The sequence below is a fragment of the Cebus imitator genome, unplaced genomic scaffold (assembly GCF_001604975.1).
Source record: "Cebus imitator isolate Cc_AM_T3 unplaced genomic scaffold, Cebus_imitator-1.0 Scaffold14, whole genome shotgun sequence".
NCBI lineage: Eukaryota > Metazoa > Chordata > Mammalia > Primates > Cebidae > Cebus > Cebus imitator.
The window spans coordinates 1,822,559-1,847,577 of NW_016107329.1; the positions used below are offsets into that span (position 1 = coordinate 1,822,559).

General features: G+C 41.3%; 1 long non-coding RNA gene across 1 annotated transcript in view; it reads left to right on the top strand.

Moving 5' to 3' along the window:
* The window catches only part of LOC108284693, an 82,644-nt gene extending 63,233 nt beyond the window's left edge, over nt 1-19,411 (top strand). The window contains exon 2 of the long non-coding RNA XR_001817308.2: nt 19,187-19,411. This is a non-coding gene — a long non-coding RNA (uncharacterized LOC108284693). The remainder of the gene's footprint in view (nt 1-19,186) is intronic.
* Nucleotides 19,412-25,019: the final 5,608 nt, after the last annotated feature.

Consider the following 25,019-nt stretch of genomic DNA (forward strand, 5'->3'; position numbering starts at 1 on the left):
CGGCTATTGAAACTTGTATATGCTTTGTGAAGTTCTCATGCTGTGTTTTTCAGCCCCATCAAGTCATTTATATTCTTCTCTAAGCTGTTTATTCTAGTTAGCATCTCATCTAATCTTTTTTCAAGGTTCTTAGTTTCTTTGCATTGGGTTAGAAAGCGTTCTTTTAGCTCTGAGAAGTTGGTTATTACCCGCCTACTGAAGCCTGTTCTGTCAATTCATCAGATTCATTCTCCATCCATCTTTGATCCCTAGCTGGTGATGAGTTGTGATCCCTTGGAGGAGAGGCATTCTGGTTTTTGGTATTTTCATCCTTTTTGTGCTGGTTTCTTCCCATCTTAGTGGCTTTATCTACCTGTGGTCTTTGTAGTTGGTGACTTTTGGATGGGGTCTCTGAGTGGATGTCCTTTTTGTTGACGATGAAGTTATTTCTTTCTGTTTCTTAGTTTTCCTTCTAACAATCAGGCCCCACTGCTGCAGGACTGCTGGAGGTTCACTCCAGACCCTACTTGCCTGGGGATCACCTGCGGGGTCTGCAGAACAGTAAGGGTTGCTGCTGGTTTCTTCTTCTGTTATCTTCGTCCCAGAAGGGTACCCACCAGATGTCTGCCTGAGTTCTCCTTTATGAAGTGTCTCTTTGGGTCTACGGGGGTCAGGGAGCTGCCGTAGGAGACAGACTGTCCCTTATAGGAGCTCCAATGCCATGCTGGGAGCTCTGTTGTTCCATGCAGAGCTGCTGGGCAGGTATGTTTAAGTCTGCTGCAGTGGAACTCATAACCGCCACTTTTCCCAGGTCCTTTGACCTAGGAAGGTCAGCTTTATAAGTTCTTGACATGCTGCTGCCTTTTTTCAGAGATGCCCTGCCCCACACAGAGTAGTCTAGTTACAGTCTGCCAGCAGAGAGGTTGCTGAGCTGCTGCAGGCTCTGCCCAGCTGCTGTGTGAACTGCCTTGGTATTGGCGGACTGCCTCGGTAGTCATGGATGCCCTTCCCCCAACTGAGCTGGACTGTCCCGGGTGCTTGCTGTGAAACTCTCAATCCAGAGTGTTTCAGATTGCTTGTTTTGTGGGGGTGGTACCTGCCAAGCCAGATCACCTGGCTCCCTGTCTCAGCCTCCTCCCTTTGAGTAGAATGGGCGACTCTGTCTCCCAGGTGTTCCAGGCACCAGTTGAAACGGCTGCCCAGATTTGTGTGAGTTTCTGTGTGCCTATCTGTGGCACCACCATACTGAAAACTCGTGGTGCTTTTGGCCCAAGGAATTGCCTGGTCTGTGGGGAATGAAATCTTGTTTAGAAATGTGGTGAGCACTCACCTTCTGCGTTGTTCTTGCTGGGAACTGCACTCCGGAGCTCTTCCTATTCAGCCATCTTGGATCGCCCCTCCAGGCTCATATCTTTAATCTCATGTGCTTACCCCTTGCAGCCTTCCCTGAGATGGCAAACAGGGGGGCTACATCAATCCCACACTGTCAGGAAAGGTCTGGATTGCCTTGCAAGGCATAGAAGGCTTGCACATATGGGGCCTCAGACCGTCTGTCCTCACGTCTACAGAAAAGTTCCAACTGCCGAATGGTATTAAAATAAATGATTCTTTCCTGGGCCCAACCAAGTCCTTCATAATTTGGCCAAACCTTTATGCAGAGGGCTGTGTGGCATTTTTCCTCTAGATTCTGAGGGTCAAAGCAGCCCCAGTGGTTCAGGATACATGCCAGGGAAGTATAAACTGGGGGTGGTGAAGAGAATTGGTTACCCATTCTGAAAGACAGGGAATAGAGACATCCCTCCCTCCCTCCCTCCTTTCAGCAAAAACTTGGCGTGACGGAGAGAGAAAGCAAGCAACCTCCCTTCACTTTCCACCTCTTGTTCCTGAGCCCTGGTGACCCTGACAGGTGCAGGCCATAGGTACCAATGTGGTGTTTACCCGCGAAGCTGGGAAAACCTGGAGAATAGGAATTAACCACCCTCAGCTTCACCTCCCTTTCTCCCTGCTGTTAGCAAACTTTGGGTTCCCTGGGCCTGTTTATGCCATGAAGCATGGCCTCCTTCTGTGGGATGGGGTTCAGTCGGCAGGAATCAGTCCTACATGTTTACACAGTGCCTGTTGCCTGGCTTTGGACCGCTCAGACCTGGTCTTTTGTTCTAGGGCCTCAGTCTGAAGCTTGGAACTGAGTTTGGAACTGAAAAGGTATTTTAGAGGCTGTTTGTATCTGTTTAGAGTGTCTCAAACGTGCCCTGCCAAATTTGCAGTTATCAGCCAGCACGGGTTGTTCCTCTGTTAAATTCCCTATCAGAAACAAGGCTGGTGTTGGGTAGAGGAGGCCTCTCACTTAGAAAAAAATAAAAACAGTTTAAGGGGCAAAAACAAGGAGGTTCTGGGGGAAGAACCCCTTGCTTACTGCAACTTGCATTTCTAATCATTACATCTTTACCCCATATCAGGCTGAGTTGAATTCCTTGGCCAGGGGAGGAAAGGTTCCATTGGTACAGTGGGTAAGAAGCACCCATCTGTTGGCTCTGTGAGGTGGCAGCTACTGCTGAGGTTTTTTCCTGTGCCCCCCTCGTGGCTGTTGGACTTCATCTTTGCCTGCTGCAGGCACACCCAGCCACTCGAGCTGAGAGGGGAAAGGGCAACTGGAGGTGCCCTGAGCTGTGCATGCCTGTGGCTGTCAACATGGAGGCATGCGTGGCACCAATAGGTCTGATTTGCACCTTGGTGCCTGAGTCTAATGCTCATTTTACTTAGTAACGTTGCCACAGCCTGTAGAAACACTCTTAATGTCATAAAGGAAGAGATAAAAGTCACTGCAAGTTGTGTGAGAAAAAGGACAGTCTGGGGGTTGTTGATGGCCCAGTTAGGGTAGACTTTAAAACTCCATGAGGGGAAACAGAGCCTCTTACAGAAAAAAGAGAGAAGTGGCAGGGTTTTGGGAGAGAGGCAGACCCAATAGTTTTGCATTCACTCACACTCACCTTCTGCAGTCTCGGCTCACCGCAACCTAGTTGATGAGCCCCTAGTTGAAATGGGAAAAATTTCCTCATCCCCTGCACAGGGCGTGCGATGAGGGTGTGGCTTGCTTCTTCAGTGCCCTGCTGCTCAAACCTCTAGGGGAGCATACAGACGGGCAGGCTGTGGGGCTCCGACACCGTGGCAGTGTCTAGGGGTGAATGTTTACAGCTGAAGCCACATTGGGCATGTGTTACAGGGTGCTCTTTTTTTTATTATTATTACACTTCAAGTTCTGTGGTACACGTGCAGAATGTGCAGGTTTGTTACATAGGTATACACATGTCTTTGTGGTTTGCTGCATCCATTACCCCGTCATCTACATTAAGTATTTCTCCTGATGCTATCCCTCCCTTATCCCCGCAACCCCTGCTATCCCTCCCCTAGCCTCCCCTACCCCCAACAGGCAACCATTGTAGAAGACAGTGTGGCAATTCCTCAAGGACCTAGAAATAGAAATACCATTTGAGCCAGCAATCCCATTACTGGGTATATACCCAAAGGATTATAAATCATTCTATTATAAAGACACATGTGCATGTATGTTTATTGCAGCACTGTTCACAAGAGCAAATACTTGGAACCAGCTCAAATACCCATGAATGATAGACTGGATAAAGAAAATGTGGCACATATAAACAATGGAATACTATGCAGCCATAAAAAACAATGAGTTCGGCTGGGCGCGGTGGCTCATGCCTGTAATCCCAGCACTTTGGGAGGCTGAGGCGGGTGGATCACGAGGTCAAGAGATCGAGACCATCCTGGTCAACATGGTGAAACCGCCTCTCTACTAAAAATACAAAAAATTAGCTGGGCATGGTGGCGCGTGCCTGTAATCCCAGCTACTCAGGAGGCTGAGGCAGGAGAATTGCCTGAACCCAGGAGACGGAGGTTGCGGTCAGCCGAGATCGCGCCATTGCACTCCAGCCTGGGTAACAAGAGTGAAACTCTGTCTCAAAAAAAAAAAAAAAAAATGAGTTCATGTCCTTTGCAGGGACATGGGTGAATCTGGAAACCATCATTCTCAGCAAACTGACACAGGAACAGAAAACCAAATACTACACATTCTCACTCATAAGTGGGTATTCAACAATAAGTACACATGGACACAGGGAGGCGCACATGACAAGGTGCCCTTTAAGTTTAGTCATCCATAGGCAGTTTGTGTTAGTCATCTCAATTAGACCCCTGCCTTATTGCAAGGACAGAGGGCTTTCTGTATCCCTAGGTTCTTGCCTTGGCGTACCAGAAGAATTGGATCACATCTGGGCTTGGAGAATGAGTGCCTGGTTTTATGGAGTAGAAGAAGCTCTCAGCAGATGGGGGAGCAAGAAGGGAGATGGTTTTCCCCTGGAGTTGAGCTACTCAGTGTCCCAGGCTGAGACCCTGAGCTCCCCTCTGACTGCCCCTGCCGAACCCCACATCATTCTGCCGGTCGATGGCCTGCTGGCCTGCTGGCTCTGTTGGTGGGCTCTTCACCGGCACGCTCCCCTTGACGTCCTGCCGCTTGTGTCCTCTTCCACTGATCCTACTTCTCTTGATGTCCAGCCACCTAGGTGTCTGCCTGCTAGGGTCTTAGAGTTTTTATAGGCACAGGATGGGGCTGTGGCAGGCCGGGGTGGTCTTGGGAAATGTAACATTTGGGTGTGAAGGCAGGAGTGCCTGTCCTCACCTAGGTCTGTGGGCATAGGCCTGGGAGTGGAGCTCTTGCCAGGGACCTGCCCTTCTCCTCCCAGCACATCCCTGCCCCCCTCCGTATCAGCTTGGATGTTAGAAGCAAGATGGAGTCGATTAGGTCAGCTCTTTCCCACTGTCGTAATTTTGCAGAGGTGGTTTTATGATCACTTTGAGATGCCTATTGGATATCCAGTTGGAAGAGCATTCCAGGCACTTGGAGTTCAGAGTCTGGATTTAAGGATTGGAGGTATACTTTGGCACTATATTGCCTTTAAAGCTGTTTTTCTGAATGGAAATCATCCAGGACAAGAGAGTAAGAAAGAGGAACTAGGGCCAATCCATGAACTACTAAACGTTTAGAGGTCAATTAATATATGTGAATAGAAGCAGCTGGTAGGTAGAAAACCAGGGACAGTGTGGTAACATGAAAACTGAAGGTCAATGTCTGTCAGCGTATCAGCCCCAAAGTGCCTAGTATAGTGCCTGGCGTCTAGCAGATACTGCATTGTTGCTATGAGAAGTTCAGTAGTCCAAATAAGTGTTAAGAAATAGTGGCTGTTTTTGAAGAGATGGGTGAGTCCACAGTTAGCTAACAGACAGATCTCTTCAACGGTTACGAAATTAAATTTCCCCATTAATAAAACTTCAAACATTCAGAGATTTAGTTATGTATACTTTTTTATAGCCATGAAAATTTTAACTTTAGTACGCATGAATTTTGAAATGGTAAAGACCCATAGGAATAACTGATAAACAAGGCAACTGGGTGTTATATATTTCAGAGAAGGTAAAGCAGAAGGTGAAGTTAAAGTGGAGTGTAACCTTGAATAACAATAAGGACACAGCATCATGAGGCAAAGTAAATATGGGCCTTGAGGTTCCTGGGGGGACAGGAAAGCTGAAAGAGCAAGGAGGGACTGACAAGATTTGAGCTGAGCCCTCTGCTCTGTGCAGATGTTCAGTGGCATGAGATTGTAAGTGTCAGTTCTGGGTAGTTTAAATAAAGATACTTCCACTTCAGATTTTCCTGACTCAGACATTTAAGTGACTTTGCACCTGGCGCTATAATAGAATATAACAAGGGGTAGACGGCCAGATGCAGTGGCTTGCGCCTGTAATGCCATCACTTTGGGAGGCTGAGATGGGCAGATCATTTGAGGTTAGGAGTTCACAACCAAACTGGCCAACATGGTGAAACCCCATCTCTACTAAAACAATACAAAAATTAGCCAGATGTGGCATGCCTGAAATCCCAGCTACTAGGGAGGCTGAGACAGAAGAATTCCTTGAACCAGGGAGGCAGAGGCTGCAGTGGGCCAAGATGGCACCACTGCAGTCTAGCCTGGATGACAGAGGAAGATTCCATCTCTCTCTCACACACACACATACACACACACAAACACACACACAAACAACAATTTCAGACATCAAATTATTTCAGGAAGGCATTGAACATTTGGATAGAGTCCTAAGAAAAGTTCTTATTTTTTATTATACATTATACCTTAAGTTCTGGAGTATATGTGCAGAACATAGAGGCTTGTTGCATAGGTATACATGTGACTTGGTGGTTTGCTGCACCCATCCCCCTGTCATCTACATTGGGTATTTCTCCTAATGCTACCCCTCCCCTAGCCCCCTAACCCCTGCTATCCATCCCCTATCCTCCCACCCGCCAACAAGCCCCGTGTGTGATGTTCCCCTCCCTGTGTCCATGTGTTCAGCACCTACTTGTGAATGAGAACATGTTCTCACTCAAAAACATTTTTTTATTCCGGTGCACATTATCTGGATTAAAAACAAAATGAATAGAAAACATATTTTTTGAGCTACTAGAAATAAAGATACTGAAAATTTTATTTATTTAGTTCCTTTTGTGTATTCTTTTTTTGTTGTTTTATTTTTGTTATATATTATCCTTGGGTTAGATACTGAAAAATTTCTAGCAAGCAAGGGGGTGGTACTTAGAAAGGAATTTTGTTGGATTTGTCATTAATACTTTTGGGAAACAAATATTTGTGATAAATGCTACACTTTGCATAGAATGTATAGCGGTCAACAAATCTAATGAACTCTCTGTTCTTATGAATGTGACCTTCTAGGAGGGAAGACACTGACTTAACACAAATGTTATATAAAAATGGCAATATATGATAATGCTATGAAGGACCATAATACAGAATGAAAAAGAAAGACCAGGCTAAACAATTTAGATTGGAGGGATCAGAGAAGAAGTCACATTTGAGATAAGGACTGATAGAATTGGGGTTGTGAGCACAATCTGTTCATGTATCCTTGTGAGTCCCCATGGTGAGTGTGAGGAAAAGTGTGGAAGGGTATAAAATCCCTCCTTCAACCCTCATCTATCATGTCATCAACCTACAACTTTTGTCTTCTCTGAAATGGTCTCCACTGTAATCTTTCTATTGAAAGTAAACAAATACAGCTCTTGGCTTATCTACCAGTGTTCACTGCATAGAAGTTGAGAAAGCAAATGAATCAATGAATCATTAAATGAATGGACAGTCTTCACAAAACTACTTTTGGAAGGCATTATGTTGCTTGGAAGCAGAGAGAGTACCTGAGGCTCTTCCAAGCACACATTCTCACCCAGTAACATATCATCGGCACAATTTCTCTTTATCAGATTATCTAATTTTCTGATAACCTAATCTGATAATCTAGTTTATCACATTATCTAATTTTCACTTACAGAAAGTAGAGGAAAGAGAACTGCTGGGTTTTCTTTATGGCCACCAGCACACCATTATGACCAACTAACAAATATATTACCTGGTTGAGAAAATTAGCAATATCCCCTCAGTCTGTGAGTGTCTCCTGGTTAGGTACATAAATGCTTTTAGAATTCCTTCATGCTGATTTTTTGCATATATATAAGATTATTTTTTTTTTCTAAATAACAAAGAAGAGTAATGTAGATTCAGATATAACTTGGGAATAATATGATTTCCTTATTTAACACACTAGCCATTTTCAGCATTTTAAATAGAGGCAATTTTTCAATGAAAACATAATTTTTCAATGTGTTTGTTCAGAGTAGGTTGAGACAGGTATTCCTCTGAGGTATACAAACTTAAGAATGTTCTGGCCTCAGTTTTTTCCCCCTAGCAAAAATTACTTTCCTCTGAGTTTTCAGAAATTGCTAAAATGTTTTATTTACTTTTCTTACAATGACTTTAGTGAGTGAGTCATACTTCAAACTTAATTATCAAGCCTCAGAAAATGGACAAGAACTGAAAAATACATACAATGGGAATGATTTGACCTCACTAATTATGAGGAGGAAGCTTAGTGCAGGTGTCTTCCTGTAGTTTAATGGCAATACTCCTGAGAACATGAGTGCATTGCAAGTTACAATGTGTTTCTACTCAAAAGACAGTTCATGTAAAGTGAAAACACCCCAAGTGCAGCTCAGTACTTATTCTAAAATGTATTTGGGTGTTTATAATCACCAATGTGTCAAGATAGTGTATGTTGCGTTTGATGCTGGTGTAGGCAGTTTAATTGGCCTCCCTAGAATTGAGCTAGCAGGGGAGGAGAAAAGCAAATATGGCACTCTGCAGCAGTGCTCACTGGGATGGAATGCTGAGTATTCTGTTTCTAGGATCAAAGCAGCTCTGGATTGAAAATTAAAACACCCACACACATGTACACACAAGCACACATCAATACCAAACATCTAATGAAAAAAGGCATAATAATTAAAACCGGATGAACTCCTTTCATAGAGTACAAAAATATGCAATTAGAAAGATTGATCTTTCACTCCAGCAAGCTATTTTTGCAGTACTAATAAGAGAGGAAAAAACCCAAAGTCCCCAAAGAACTGGGACACTTTACCCGAATGGCCAATAAACATTCATTGTCCTTCTTACTGCAGTAAAGATGGTCTCGTCAGAGTTTCCAGTGACCATGCTAGTGCTAAATTCAATGTCAGTTTTCACTTCACGCCTTAGTAGCCCTATCAACAGTGTCGGATACGGTTCAGCACTTCCTCCTTTTTGGAACTTGTTCACTTGGCTTCCAGGAATGCACATTCTCCTGGTTTTTCTCTTCCACGACTAACCTCTCCTCTTGTGTTTTTTGCTATGCTTCCCCATCCTGCTTACCTTTACATTTAGCAGTGTCTCAGTACTCAGTCCTTGGGTCTCTAATTATTTATGTTTGCTCTTTTGATAAACTAATTCGGCCGTATGGATGTAAATAATTCATACTGTGAAAGCTCCCTGATTTTTCTGTCCAGTCCCAATGTGTTCCCCAAATTTCTGGCTCTTTAACTGCTTCATTCAGTATTCAATAGGGGTCTCACACTTAGTTCCAAACTGAACTTTTCTCTCTCCAGGATGCCCACTGTGCAGTCTTTCCCGTCTGAGTTAATAGCAACTCCATCCTTTCAGTTACTCAAGACAAAAAAAATGGTATAAAAGTTATTTTATACCCAGTGTCTTAGCTTGAGTAACTACAAAAGAATATCAAGGACTTATAAATAGCAGAAATTTATTACTTACATTTTTGTTTTTATAAAATTCATACACAATTATACATATTTACAGCATACTGTGTGATATTTAGATACATTAATAAAATAGGTTAATGATTAAATCAGGGTAATTGGGATATCTGTTACCTCAAATGTTTATCATTTGTGTTGAGAACATTCTGGAGCTTGTCTTCTAGCTATTTTTGAAATACACAATAAGCTATTGATAACTGTTGCCACTCTACAGTACTATCAAACACTAGAGCTTACTCTTTCTATATAACTGTAGTTTTGTACCCATTAACCAAGCTTTCTGTTTCCTCTCCTTCCTCTTTCCCTTCCCAGCCTCTAGTAACCACCACCAGTCTCCCTCCATGATCAACCTTTTTATCTCCCACATATAAGTGAGAATGTATAAAATTTCACACTTCAATGTGTTTTTATAATATTGTTCTCTTTCTTCCATATGTAGGACTCCTGTAAGCCTTTATTATAGGACCAGTCTAGTGGCGATGATGAGTTCCCTGTTTTGTGTGTCTGGGGTACCTTATTTCTTTATTTCTGAAGGATTGACTTGCTGGGTATAATATTCTTGACTCATAATTTTTTTTCTTTGAACACTTTGAATATATCATCCCGTTGTTTCCTGGCCTGTAACGTTTCAGCTAAGAAATCTACTGTTAGAGATTCCATTATAGAAGATTCCATTATATGTGACTTGATGCTTTTCTTTTGCAGTTTTGAGAATATTATCTTTGCTTTTGACTTCTAACAGTTTTACTATAATATGCCTTGAAGAAAACATTTCTTGGATTGAATCTTTTTGGGGACCTTTGAGCTTCCTTTTTCAAGATGTTTATAACTTTTGCAAACTCAAGAAGTTTTCAGCTATTATTTCATTAAATAGAATTTCTATATCTTTTATCATCTATTTTCCTTGTTGAGCTTCTAGTCTTTGAATATTTGTTCACTTGATGTTGTCCTACATGTCACATAGGCTTTCTTCATTTTTTTTAAAACATTTTTTCTCTTTCATTTCTTTATGAATATATTTGTCTGACTTGCTTATATAAAACAACCTGTTTTCAAGTTCAAAAATTATTTTTTTCTTTTAATCTAATAAAGTTAGTTTTAATTTTATTCATTAAATTCTTCAGTTCTAGAATTTCTGTTTGGGTCTTTCTAATGATATCTCTCTCTTTACTGAATTTCTCATTCAGATCATGAATTATTTTTCTCCTTCTTTTGCATTATTTGTTTTCCCTTTTTTCTCTCTAATATTCCTTAAGAATATTATTTTGAACAGGCATTCAATATATTTCCTTTTTTTGGAGGCCTATTACTGGAGGTCTTACTGTGTTCCTTTGAAGGTGCCATGTTTCTTAGTTTTTCTTGTTTCTTTTGCTCTTTGGTTGATACCTGTGCATTTGTTGTAACTGTCACCTCTTCCAGTTTTATAGAATAGCTTCTGTGGGGAAGACTTTTTGCTGTAGATGTATCTATAAGGTCAGTTTTGTAAGCTGCTTTGGCTTTGGTTCTGGGTGGGCAATGTAGCGTAATCTTCATATAAATTCTTGAGCAGTGTCAGCAGTGTCTGTGAGTTCCTTAGAGGCTTAGATTGTGGTTGTTTGCAGAGGCTGTTGTTAGGTTTTGCTGGGGACCAAGGTGCTGGGTGCATCAGTCCTCAGCCCCTAGGTGGCATGTTTAAGCACTGGTTATGGTGGTGATATGTTCTGAGTGGATCAGCCTTTGAACCTCCAGGCAGAATGTGTGGCCGCCTGCAGTAATGATGGTGGGTCAGTTCTTGGGAACCTGGCTGGGGTGAGTGAGCATCCCACAGCAGTGTCTATGGAGGGGTAGAACAAGGGTCCCTGGCCTCCTGGACAGGGTACACAGGTGTTGTCTGTGGCAGGTTGAGTAGGTTCATCCCTAGTGCCCCAGGTGGAAAGCAAAGCTGTGTGGTAACTCCACTGCTTTTGGAGGGTGGGTTCACTGTCAGTGGAGGTGGCCTCAGGCATGCTGTTTTCAGGCTGTGGCAAGTATACACTTTCATTCCCTACGTCCTGGTGGCAGCCTCCCTGATGTGCTGGACTGCCTGTTTCCCATGGCGTAGGGTCTGTGTGAGCTTAAGTGCTGGCATTGTGGCCACACCAATAGGTCTGGGAAGTTCTATGATGCTATAGCCTTCTGAGTGAATGTTGGTAGAACCCCAGGGATGTGAAGATGCCCGGGCTATTGGGTCCCAGGGCAAAATGTAGTCTGGTGTTGGCTCTGCATTCAAACTGGTACTGTGCTGCAGCACTAGGGTCCCAGGGTTAGGACCCAGTGTGAGTGCTCCCTCTGGAATAATGTAGTCATGTGGACTCCAGGCAGCTCCCTATCTAGGCTTAGGGCTTATGAGGACTAAGGAGTTTTACTGTGTAGCTAGGACTGAAGATATGGAGATGTTGATGCTGGAGATCTCTTGTTTACCTTTTTCCTGCAATGGGGAGTCCCTCCTGACTTTGAGCTGGTCTGACTGGCTGCCTTGCTTCCCTCTCTGTGCTGCCATCTTGAACTGCCATGCCTCATGGGGTCCCTGTCCTATTTCTCATAGTTCTGGAGCCTGGAAGTCTGAGACAGGGAGTCAATATAGTTGGGTTTTGGTGAGGTCCCTCTTCTAAGTTGCAGACTGGCAACTTCTCCTCATAGCCTAAGAAGCTTAGGAGCTCTCTGGAGTCTCTTTTATAAGGGCAATAATCTCATTCATTAGGGGTCCACCCTCATGAACTAAATTGCCTTTCAAAGGCTCTGCCTCCTAATGCCATCACATTGGTGGTTGGGATTTCAACAAATAAATTTTGGAGGAACACAAACATTAAGTCTACAACACTTCTCATTTTATTTGTCAGAGCATTTATAAAGTCTATCTTAGAACCATACCCAAACTCTAACTCATTCAAAAATTGTTATTCATAGTACCTGATCTTTGCTACACTCATCTCTGGATGGGATTATTACAATAGCCTTCTAATTGTAGAAGGTCACAATTCTTTCCTTCTTCCACATTTACTTCTTACAGTCTATCTAAAACAAACTCCCATAGTGATCTTTTATCACATATAAGACCCGCTATGACAATCTTCTGTTCAAAATCCTGCAATGACTTCCATATTTCCTCCCGTAAAAACCTAAATCCTTAGGAAGCCCTATAAAACCTTACAAAATCAAAGAGGACCCTGTGGCTCATTTCTGATTCCATTACTCATAACTTTTCCCTTACACCCATTTGGCTAAGCCATAGTGGCAGGTTGTGTTCTCTTAAATAGGTCAAGCCTGGTTAATCCTTTGAACTTTGCATATGTTGTTTATTAATCTGGAACTCAAACTTTCAGGCATTTTCTCAAAGCTTTCTTCAAAATGTAACTCTTTCTCACCATTCTATATGAAATTGTAATATAGTAGTCCCTCCTTATTCCTGGGTTGTATGTTCCAAGACTCCCAGTGTCTTGGAAGCCACAGATAGTACCAAATTTTTATATATGTACGAAATTTTTTATATAATATATATATATATATATATATATATGTATGTTTTTAGTTTTTATATATATATATATATAAATGTTATACTTTTATATGGTATGTTTTATATACATGTAAATTATGCTTTTTAAAATATATCTGTGATAAAATTTAATTTATAAATTAGATATGGTAAGAAATTAATATTTTGGAGCTGTGGTTGACTGGATAACCGAAACCATGGAAAGTGAAAATGTCGATATGAGGGGGCTGCTGTATATTAAATTCTGACAAAAACACGTGGTCCCCTTGTTTCCTTCCCTGCTTTTTCCTGCCATGGCTCATATCACCAGAGCTACATAAATTGTCTGTCTGCCCCACTAGTGGAATGTAAGCTTTGCTATATTGCTTACTAGCTAAATAAGTAACTGACATAGTCTAGGTGCCTGGCAAATATATTTAAATAATCTTGTTGGACTTAATATTAATTTGGTTATATATGTGTTCATCCTGCTAGCCTGGAAAGCCACTCTAACCTCAGTTATATCATTAAAAAAATGGAAATACTAGTACTATCTACATTACTTGGAATTAATTTGAGGATTAAATTTTAAAATGACCTAAACATTTAGCATGGTCTCAGGTACATTAGAAAATCCCACACAGTGTCACTTATGATTATGTCAGTGGTGAATATTATGGTAGTTATTTAGCTGCTGTTATCTGCAAAGAACTATCAGGAATGTATTTTACTTGCATGGAGTTAACATGGTAAATATATATTTGTCAGAGTTTTCCAGAGAAACAAACAATAGGATATATATATATACACACAAACATATGTAATTATATAACTAATTACATATGTGTATGCAATATAAATGTATGCATATGTATATCTATAATTAAGAGAGATATATGTTTATAGATCTATTTGTTTATTATAACGAATTGGCTCACATAAGGAAAGCTGAGAGGTTCCATGAGCAAGGTTATGACCTGGGAAAGCCGATAGTGTAATTCAGACTGAGTATGAAGGGTTGCCGATGATGTAAATCCAAGTCTAAGGGCAGAATAGGACTGATGTCTCAGCTCAAACAGGCAGAAAAAAGACAAATTCTCCTTACTTCACCTTTTGTTCTATTCAGGCCCTCAAGAGACTGGCTGATGCCCGCCCATATCATCCAGTGATGACGAGGGCCATCTGTTTTACCGAGTTCACCAGTTCAAATGCTAATACCTCACAGACACATCCAGAAATAATGGTTAGCCATATATCTGGGAATTCTATGACCCAGTCGAGGTGACACACAAAGTGAATTATTACAATATGTATACAAGTGTTTCTGTTACAAAATAGAAAGTAAGTGCTTTAGAGAGGTAGACGAAATATCGTAAAATCTAGGTGGGGAGTCCAGGATTTTGAGTCAAAAGGCTATAGTTAAGATGACTGTTTTGTCTTATGCCAGCTATTTGAACTTTAATGAATTACGTGACCTTGCTTGTCTATAGAGCAAGAATAAGAATGTTGATCGTGATGATGATGACGATTCTGTCAGAGGTTTGTTGAAAAGATTAAATGAAATAAGGGATGAAAAGCATTTACTGCAAGGTTGACTCATTTCACAATTCCAAACAGAAACTTAATGTGGAAAAGACAATTTGTGTGTCCTAAGGAAATCCTTTGGGGACTATTTTTCTTAATTTTATTTTTTTTGAGATACAGTCTCACACCGTCACTTGGGCTAGACTGCAATGCTACGATCTCGGCTCACTGCAACCTCCGCCTTCTGGGTTCATGCGATTCTCCTGCCTCAGCCTTCTGAGTAGTTGGGATTACAGGCATACACCACCACACCTGGCTAATATTTTGTATTTTTTTTAGTTGAGACAAGGTTTCACTATGTTGGCCAGACTGATCTCGGACTCCTGACCTTGTGATCCGCCCGCCTTGGCCTCCCAAAGTGTTGGGATTATGGGCGTGAGCCACTGCGCCTGGCCTCTTAATTCTTTTTGTAATGTGAATATGTTGATATATATATTTTTTAAGATGAGAAATATATAGGTAATTGTGTCAAAGAAAATTGAGAGTTAATTTTTTGCCCGAGGTTGAATTGTTGTGGCAATCACATTAGTATACAACTTCCTGATGAATTATCTTTCACTAGGAATGCTGCCTAGCTTTATGTATAGTTTTGTTGAATGGGCTAATACACTATGTTGAAAAACAAAATCAAGCTTGTTTCATATAAAATGTTTCGACTATTAATATCCACTAGCCACTAAGAAAAATATCTAATGACCTAGACTACAAAAATAAGTCAGACTTGTGAAGATTTGAGTAAGAAACAAAACTGAGCTCTGATATGGTTTGGCTATGTCCCCATCAAATCTCATCTTGAATTGTAGCTCCCACAATTCCCATGTGTTATGGGTGGGACCTTGTGGGAGGTAATTGTTTTATGGGGGAGGGTCTTCCCTGTGCTGTTGTCATGAAAGTGAATAAGTCTCATGAAATCTGATGGTTTTGTAAGGGAGAGTGTCCCTGCACAAGCTCTCCTGCCTGCCATCATCCATGGCAGTCAAATCTTAAATCTTCAAAACGATCTCCTTTGACTCTATGTCTTACATTCACATCACATTGATGCAAGAAGTGAATGGACACTGGGACTTGGCCAGAAGCATCTGGGCCACAGGAATCCAATGTCCTTCTGGGTTTCATTGGCTCTGATTTGCTGAGCCAATCACCATGGCCAAGGGGTGGGAAGGTGTTAAGCGTCTTTTGAAATATCCATGGACCATTTTATGTGTCTGTAGTCATCAGGAGGTGTAAACCAATCATCAGGGAGGTATAAACTAACACCACAATGAGATATCACCTCATACCTGTTAGAATGGCTATTTTCAAAAATACAAAAGATATGCCGGGTATGGTGGCTCACACCTATAATCCCAGCACTTTGGGAGGCTGAGGAGGGAGAATCATTTAAAATCAGGCATGCAGGACCAGCCTGAGTAAAAAAGTGAGACCCTGTCTCTACAAAAAATTTTTAAAAAATACCTGGGAGTACTGGCATGCACGTATAGTCCCAGCTACTCAGGAGGCTGAGTGAGATTGCTTGATCCCAGGAGTTTGAGGCTGTAATGAGCCATTACTGCACCTCAGTCTGGACAGCATAGGGAGATCATGTCGCAGAAAGCAAATGAAGAAAAACAAAAGATAACAAGTATTGGTGAAGATGTGGAGAAAAGGAAATCTTTGCATATTGTTGGTGGGAATGTAAATTAGTATAGCCATTACAGAAAAGCTATGAAGGTTTCTCAAAAAATTGAAAATAGAACTACCATATGATCCAGCAATCTCACTATTGGTTATATCTCCAGAGGAAATGAAATCAGGGTCTCAAAGAGATATCTGCACTCCCTTGTTTATTATAGCACTGTTCACAATAGCCAAGGGAAAAAAAAACCAACCTAAATGCCCATCAACAGATGAATCAATGAAGAAAATATAGTACATATACACACAATGGAATATTATTCAGCCTTAAATAAATAAAGATATCCTGCCAGATGCAACAACATGGATGAACCTCGAGAATGCTATGTTAAAAAAAAAAAAAAAAACCCATCACAAAGGTAAATATCTCATCATACTGTTTTTTTTTTCTTTTTTTTTTTTTTTTTTGAGATGGAGTTTCACGCATGTTACCCAGGCTAGAGTGCAATGGTGCGATCTCGGCTCACCGCAACCTCCGCCTCCTGGGTTCAGGCAATTCTCCTGCCTCAGCCTCCTGAGTAGCTGGGATTACAGGCATGCACCACCATGCCCAGCTAATTTTTTGTATTTTTAGTAGAGACGGGGTTTCACCATGTTGACCAGGATGGTCTCGATCTCTTGACCTCGTGATCCACCTGCCTCGGCCTCCCAAAGTGCTGGGATTACAGGCTTGAGCCACCGCGCCCGGCCTATCTCATCATACTTCTTATATGAGGAATCTAAAATGGTCAAATTCATAGAAGCAGAGTATAGGTTGGTGGTACCAGAGGCTGGAGGAGGGGGAACAGGTATTAGTCAAAGTGCACAAGTTTCAGTTATTCAACATGAATAAGTCCTAGACGTGTACTGTGTCGCAATAGTGGCTATAGTTCACAGTACAATACAATGCACTTAACATTTTGTTAAGAGGACAGATATCATGTTGTCTGTTCCTGCTGCAATTAGAGGAAAAATATCTATAGTTAATTTTAAAAAGGCAGAGAAAGGATGTTAAGTGTTCTCACCAGAAAAACAACTCTGTGAGGTATTGCATTTGTTAATTAACTAGATTTAACTATTTCATAATGCATATATACTTCAAAACATCATGTTGTACACAGTTAATACATACAATTTTTTGTCAGTTAAAAAGCATGGCTATACACAGACTTAGCTTCTGAGCAAAATGCATCAAATATGTAGAATTCTCGATGTTACTAACAAATTACCTATGTTATGGAAGGATATCCAATCGTGCTTGTTTGAATAATGAGTCTCCTCAGCGTTTTTAAGTTATAACTTAGAGTCATAACTTATCTCACCGCATCAGCCTATTCCCGTACTTAGTAGCACTCACCCCAGTTTGAATTGTTCAACATTTGTTTACTAGTGTAATGTCTGTGGAGCTTCACTGGAGTATAAGCCTCCTGAGAGCAGGAACCCTGTCTGTGCTGTTCTCAGCATCAAAAAGAATTTCTGACACATAAGAAGAGCCTAATAAATATTTGTTCGGTGACTTGAAGATGATTGGATTTCAGATATATTTTAAAGACTCGAGGTTTTTAAATACAAAACTGGATAGCTTATACTTTGGGGTAGCATTTTGATTGACATTCTAGAATGTGAATATTTTAAAGTTTAGTTGCTCAAGGCTTAGGGAGCCAGGACAAGACAGGACAAGATCAATTCAAAGCTGTTGCCTGGCCAATGTCAGTGGCGTTCTAGCAGATCCACATCCTGGGATGATGTCTAGGGAGGAGGCTGATCCTAGACAAGGTGAATTCCTACTTCTGTTTCACTGCCAAAGTTAGAGAAAGTTAATTAATTTGTGTTGACAGTTTGTTCAAGTTCTAAGTGACTTTATGTCTGTTTACTATAAGAATGGTGGGTGGAGAAATAGTGTTCCTTGTTCATTTTTAACCATGCAAATATTACCCTAACCTACCCAAGCTTAACTTCTCTTGAATCTTTGAAAGTATTTTACAAATTTTGAATGTGTAGAATAACAACAGTCACCTGAAGGAAGCAATAAAATATTTCCAGTGAGAAATCCTGTTGATAAAGCATATCAGGAGAGAGAACAGTGCAGATTTACATGAGAGTCAGATTTTTAGAAGCTCACAAAGAGATGGGCTGTTTGGGAAGAAGTATGGTGCACACAGCCTGCAGCGTGAGATGACCTGAGGCTTCACCTGGGTGATAATCCCCTGTTCCATCTTAGGCCAGGGATCTCTCTGCCCTAACTTACTTGCTTGGGAACCTTAGATGTGTTTGACCATCTCACTGCAAACCTGCCTATACTTACAGCTGTGGCATGTTTTTTTTTTTTTTTTTTTAATGTGTGCACCTGTGTTGTGACTCAGTTTAGAAAAGCAGCACAAGTTGCACAGAAATCATGGCAAGAAGAAAGGTTTCTGATGGAGGAAAACCAGATTGTCATTTCAAGTCTACAAACCAGCTGTTACAGAAGCACTACTTTTTTTTTTTCTTCCTGAGCTGAATTTGGTTGTCTGCTAAGTGGTAATTTGTTACTGTGTGTACTCCAGATGTTTTACACACAGGGCCTCCTTAATCCTCACAATAACCCCATATGATGGATTTTTGATGTGTCGCCTTGACTAGGATTTTATTAATCCTGAGTCACCTGGAATTCCTTTTCTCAGGTAATCTGGTTAGGGCAGGCCATGAGTAACATCCTCTTTCTTTCCCCTGAGAGCTGGAAGGTTGCTGGAGGCACAGCTATTTTGCAACACACGTACCTTGTCTTCACTATTCAAAGACTAGTCTAGGTGCTACTGTAAAGGGGTTTTGTAGTTATAATTAAAGTCTTTAATCAACTGACTTTACGTTAATCAAAAGTGAGATTATACTAGGTAGGCCTGAAAACAGTTAAAAGGACTGTAATAAAAGAGGTTGTAGGCCTTCTTCCTTGGGCTCAAAGATTCCCATCAGTGGCTAGACCTGTGACTGTGCTCCTTCCTCCATATCTTCCTTCTTAACTGTGCCTGTGGGTAGATGGCAAGCTTCAGCTCCTGATCATGGGGTTCAGCTGCTCATCACCTTTCTCTGTGCCATGCAAGGACTTTGGACTTCCTTCGCTGCCACAATGGGGTGAGCCAGTTCCTGCAATCTCTTAATGCTGAACCCTGACTGCTACACCTCATCAGGTGGATAGTATTTCCAACACTATTATGCATATAAGAAAGCTCAAAGAGCTCATTATGTTACCTTGTGTTTTGCAGTTAATAACCTTCAGAGCCTTAAGCTTGAAGCTACACTGCCTAGGGATCACAGAGGTTACCAAACTTCCTGAAAAGATCTTAGACAATCAGATAAGAAAACAGACCAGGCCCCTGAAGGCAGGCATTGTATCTGTCTTGCTTACCACTGCAGCCTCATTTCTTGGGAGTCCAGCATGTGGGTGGTATTTGTTGTTGAATGAATGAATAAATGAAAAATGCAAAGTGCTAATCATATATAGGTGTTATTATTACAAATGACAATATTTCAATAGGCTTGGGATCTTATGAAATCCAATCCTTACAGCAGTTTTTGCAAGCTTGGAAGGAAAATCTCCTTTTCCTTTTTTTCTTTTGCTCTGTAATTTGGATGGAAAACCAAAGATACATGATCTTGTCTCAGCTTGACCACTTGCTTTGTTTTCCTGGTCAATCCATTTAAGAACGCCAACTCAAGTTTCAAGCATATAACATAGCAGGCCAACAGCACTTCCTCTGTGTGTCACAGGAATGTCACTTAGGGAGATTAGTTAATATCTGAATGCCTGGATTTTGAGTATCAATAGAGAGCAGGGCTTTGTATCTGACACTGAGAGAAATAAAAAGAGTCTGCAGTCTCTGCACGGCAATGAATGGACAGTCAGGGGTCCAGGGGACAGCATACCTGGAAGGAGAAGAGAAGGAAGACAGAGCCAAGTGCATATTTTTGTGTAAATGTGCACCTTTAATGGAGCAACTGAATTCTGCGAAATTAAAATAGAAAATTTTCTTTTATGAAGACAGGGATTTTTGCTTTTTAAAGTTATGCGTGTATCTCCAGCAACTAGGACAATGCCTAGCAGATAGTAAGTGTACAATACCTGTTTGCTTAAAACGACCAAGTTTTAGATGAATTTTCAGAAGAGGAATAGAACACAGTGAATCAGAAAGAAGGGCGGCACGCATTCTGGACAAGGAGGGATGTACAAGAAAGCACTAAAGCCTCGGCTGTCCTTGAACTCGGGTGCTAACATTTCTCTGTTGCACAAAACTGGATTTACCAGGCTGTGTTCAAAGTCATATGCTGATTCTGAAATATATTATTTCCTAAAGAAAGAGAATTCTAGCCTTGGGCTGTGACATTCAAGCTATTTTACCAAAGAGGTTTCCCTAAAGTGTAACATGAATTTCTCTTACAGCTCTAAAGAACAGATACGATGGTGGGGACTTACTTTAGGGATTCTTTTAGAAATACCTTTTTTCCAGCTTGATTGTTTCTCACAAGGCCATAATTACCTGAGAAGCTTTCAAGCCCTTCCAAGGGACTTTAAGATCATTGGGGATTTGAAGGCAGCTCTAATGATAGAGGCAGGAATGAGGCACTAGGGTGCTCTGGGTAGAGAATTTCTGTGGAAAGTTGTTTCATTGCTTTCTTCCATATTAAATTTTCCTCTGTGGTCTCCAGGTTCAGGTCTAGGCCCCTATTTCTGCAGAGAGTGGGAGAGAGCTCAGTGCCGGACAGAGTGCTGCTTGCCGGGGCAGAGCACTTTGGGATTTTTATTTCATTTTGTTTTGACAGCCAGATCCATCTTACAACCTTCCTGTTCTTTGTTTCCATTACAGTCTTAGGGCGTTAATTAAAGACTACCTCTCACCTGATTCACAGAGAATCTGTCTGAAAGTTCAGGGCTGTCAGCAGAAATGTGCCATCACGCAGCACCAGCAGAGTCCTAGGAAAATACCAAGAAGCACGTTAAACAAAAGAGGAATGAAGAGGCAATAAGACAAATTTCCTAGATAGGTGCCATTTCACTGCAAATCCGCTTTAATATCTTTCAGGTTACACTTGACTTGTGCATATAATGCATGTGGAAACAAGAACAGAAACCTAATAATTCAGAGAGCAAGAAGGAAATGTGACAAGGTTTTCATGATTGAAAATGAAAATGAAATCAATAGCTTGCTCTATTGGGTTAAGAGAATAAATTGGATTACCAAAACTTTAATTTAGCCAGGAAGACACAGCTTTTGTTGAGAAAAGAAATGACTTTGTTTATCAATTATCTATAAAGTATCAAAGACTATGACACAGGGAGAGATGAATACCCTTAGAGTCCAGGCTTTCAGGCTGAAAGGGAGCATGGAATAGTTTCAAGCAAGCTATTTAACCTTTTTATGACTCAAATTATCCATGCTTTAAAATGGTAAACCTATTATCATCATCAAAAGCATTTACTAAATGTCCCACTTTGCATGGCACTGGGATGTAGGAAAAAAAGAGAAACTTTTAGATTATACCAAAAAAAAAACGTAAAAGCTTGACTGAAGTCAGTGTATTAAAAAGAATGTCATGCATTAATAAAAAATATTTTATTTATTTTTGTCCAAGAATCAATGAAAGTTATTTTCTATATTGAAATTAGAGTTTTATGTGAGATTTAAATACTGACAGGTATATATGCATGTGTGTGTGTGTCTATTTATCTGTCTATGACAATTTTCACTGACTCTTAATTATATGATAAAAATATTAAGAGACTAGAGGGGAAATAATCTAAGCTTCACCCAGTGCCTTCTGTCTAACAAACAGCTATGGGCACTTCAGGTTTGTTGCTTTACTCTATCCCCAAATGACTTTATGAAAACAGGCTTTATTAACTGTTCTTTATAGTCAGGGATCTAAAGTGCAGAGAGAGTATATAGCACATTTAAATTCCACATGGTAGAGGGCAGCTTCCAACTGGATGTGGCTGATTCTTATGTAAGAGGTGGGACTGGACTCAGGAGTCTGGGCTCTGACACTGGACCACATTGAGAACTAGCTAAAACAGGTCCCTGGTGGGAGCAGCTTTCTCTAAGACACACCCACCAGCGCACCATGTCAGTTTACCATTGCCTTGGCAGCACCTGGAAGTTACAACCTCTTTCCATGGCAATGACCCAACCACCTGGGAGTTACCACTCTGATTCTGGAAATTTCTGTATAAATTCCCTCTTCATTTGCATATAATTAAACATTGGTGGAAATAAGAGTTCGGCGTTGCCTCTGAGCTGCCACTCTGGGCTCACTGCCCATGAGGCAGCCCTGCTGCAAGGAGCATAAGTGTCTCTGCGGTTGCTGTACACTGCCGCGTCAATAAAAGTTACTGTCTAATAAAAGTCGCTGTTTAACACCACCGGCTGGTGCTTGAATTCCTCAGTTCTGGGGCGCGCCTGTCCTGCATGAACGCCACAGCCTGAGCTCCTTTTATTCCCCCCAACTTCCATTCTCTGCAAAAGATGAGGCTCCCCACCGTCATCAACAACCAACAAGCAGAGGATTGGTGACAAAAGCCATTGAGGTGCGTGGAGCTTGCAGATCTCCCCAGCAGGTTGACCTGAAGGAGGACTGCCAGGCCATCCAGATGGTGTCAAAACTGTACCCTCCGTTTGGCCATCTTGTTAATTGTTTTGAGTGAGAATGGACATGGCAAGCCTGTACCTTCCATAGTGAACCAAGGAGGGAAATTTAGGTCATCATCTGACAGAAATATCCTTTTGCAAAGAAAATGGTTTTGGTAGAAGTGGGACTAAGTTTTCCAGGTTGCCTGTCTGCACTGATGAAATGACCTTCATAAAAACGTGTCCTTTGAGCTTATGCCAGACGCTCAAAGAGACTTGACTTGTTTGTTGCTTTGGTTTTGAGCTGTCCCCACGAGGCTGGAACACACACTTTCTAGGTATTGGAGTGAGGTGGCTCTGACGTTGAGCAGAAATGTCAGAACTATGCTTCCTGTACCCCTGCTCTTCTCCCCTGTTCACTTCCCAAGCCAAGCTTTGCCTAAACAAAGCAGGTGTGACCTCAGATGGAGAGAACATTATGACATATAGAAAACCTAATTTCAGTGAACTGGATTTAAATCCTGGCTCTACCACCCCAGTGATGTGACTTTGAGAAAGTTACTTCTGATTCTGAATATCAATTTACTCAAGTATATTCTCCAAAGTGGGAACAACCTTCATGAATCACTGGAAAATGTGAATAAAACATCACGTGGTGAGTACTTCTCATGATGCTATCATGTCAAGTACTCTGTTAACATTAATTTCCCCTCCCTTTTTAGGTTCATCTAAGTCTTTTTATCCTCAAAGAATGGGTGATTAAGACATGCTATCTTTGATGCAAACATTTTAGAGCCATGTGTAAACTAAGCAAGGTGAGTAGAGACCAGGGAAGCAGACACAATGATTAGGAAGTAGTAAGTTTTAGCTATCAGCCAGCTGAGGAAGGAGGGGGAAAGGAGGAGAGGTTTTCCGCATGGTAAGAATATTCACAGTGTGGATTCCAAAGATCAGATCAGATGTGAACTGATTGAAGTGCTATTATACAACATGTGGGGCATCACTGGGGGTCCTTTCCAAGATAAGATCAAAAGAAAGGTAGGGCAGAAGCAAGATCCCAGCAAGGCAGAAAACGAATTCAAGAATTAGAAAGAATGGTGATGGTGAAGAGAGGAGCAGAGAGTTCATGCTCCCTCCATGATATCCATGGATGGAATTTTGGGAACTTGATTCTAAAATTATGGTAGTTACTAGATCTGAGTCTAGACTTGTTCATTGGAGCATCGATGAATAAGCATGTATATTACTTTATTATTTATTGTTATTATATTGCTGACTGTACCGATATAACTGGATTCTTTGATAAACCTAAATATCTTATTTGTTTACAAACATTATTCCAAGAAAGGATCAATAGGCTTCATCAGATCTCAAAGGGTCTTCAGCACAAACATGCTTAAGCACACTTGAGAGGAAAATAAATTAAAAGAAAGGTAACTTTTAAAATGACAGAGACTGGACCCTGTTATAGTTGATGAGGATTAAGTCTTGAGAGAGAAAGTGAAAACATAAAATTCCAGGTTAGGGGTTGAAACACTTTAAAGGAGGACTAAGAAAGACATCACATTTACAAGGTGACATTGAACAAAGAGAGAGAACTCTTCATGTGACACTAAAAAGATAAGACTGATTATGGAGATAGACTTTTTTTTTGAGACAGAGTTTCGCTCTTGTTGCCCAGGCTGGAGTGCAATGACGCCATCTCGGCTCACCACAACTTCCACCTCCCAGGTTCAAGAGATGGAAATAGATTCATCTTTAAGGGGAAGGTATTAGAATTTGAAGGAGTTCCTACTTGATGATTTCAGATCTTCTTGATGTGGTAGAAGGTAGGTTTTTCAAGATTAGGGTGAAGGCTTAAGAATACTTAAAATTTGGAGTAGTTGAGAAGTCAGGGAGAAGGAGCCAACTCAGGACACAAACTAGGCTTCCTGAATGCAGTGCTGTGATCGCCTTTGGGTGCAGCTGCTACAAGTCACATGGAATGATTCCCAGCTCAGCTAGACCCTTTCCTCACAGGCTAGTTGCAATCTTCAATCAGCGTCCTCGTTCACATGTTACCTGCTCTCAGGTCCCAGCTCTCTCAGTAACGCAGTTGATTCTCTTTCTAGTGCTCCTGCTGGAGCATCTGTAAACCATTGCTGCAGAAGCCTTGCCCATCCAGAGATGGCACTGCTGTGTTCCTAACGCAGCATGAGGAATGCATCACTTTCTACTTGGCTGTAGAAATCTACGTACATGGAATTGAAATCTCTCTACCCTCATTGGATAAGTTGTTGGGGCTTTGCAGGGGAAGATACCAATGACATAATAAATAGGGCTGTACCAAAATGATCCCCTTTCCCCATCCTCCTTTCATTTCTAATCCTCCTCCCTAGTGATCACATGGAGCCACAATTGCCCCCACTTGGTGTCCTGAGCAGGGAGGGGTAGCGTGGGTGAAGGGGACTCAGGGCTGTCATTTGCCCATCCTGAG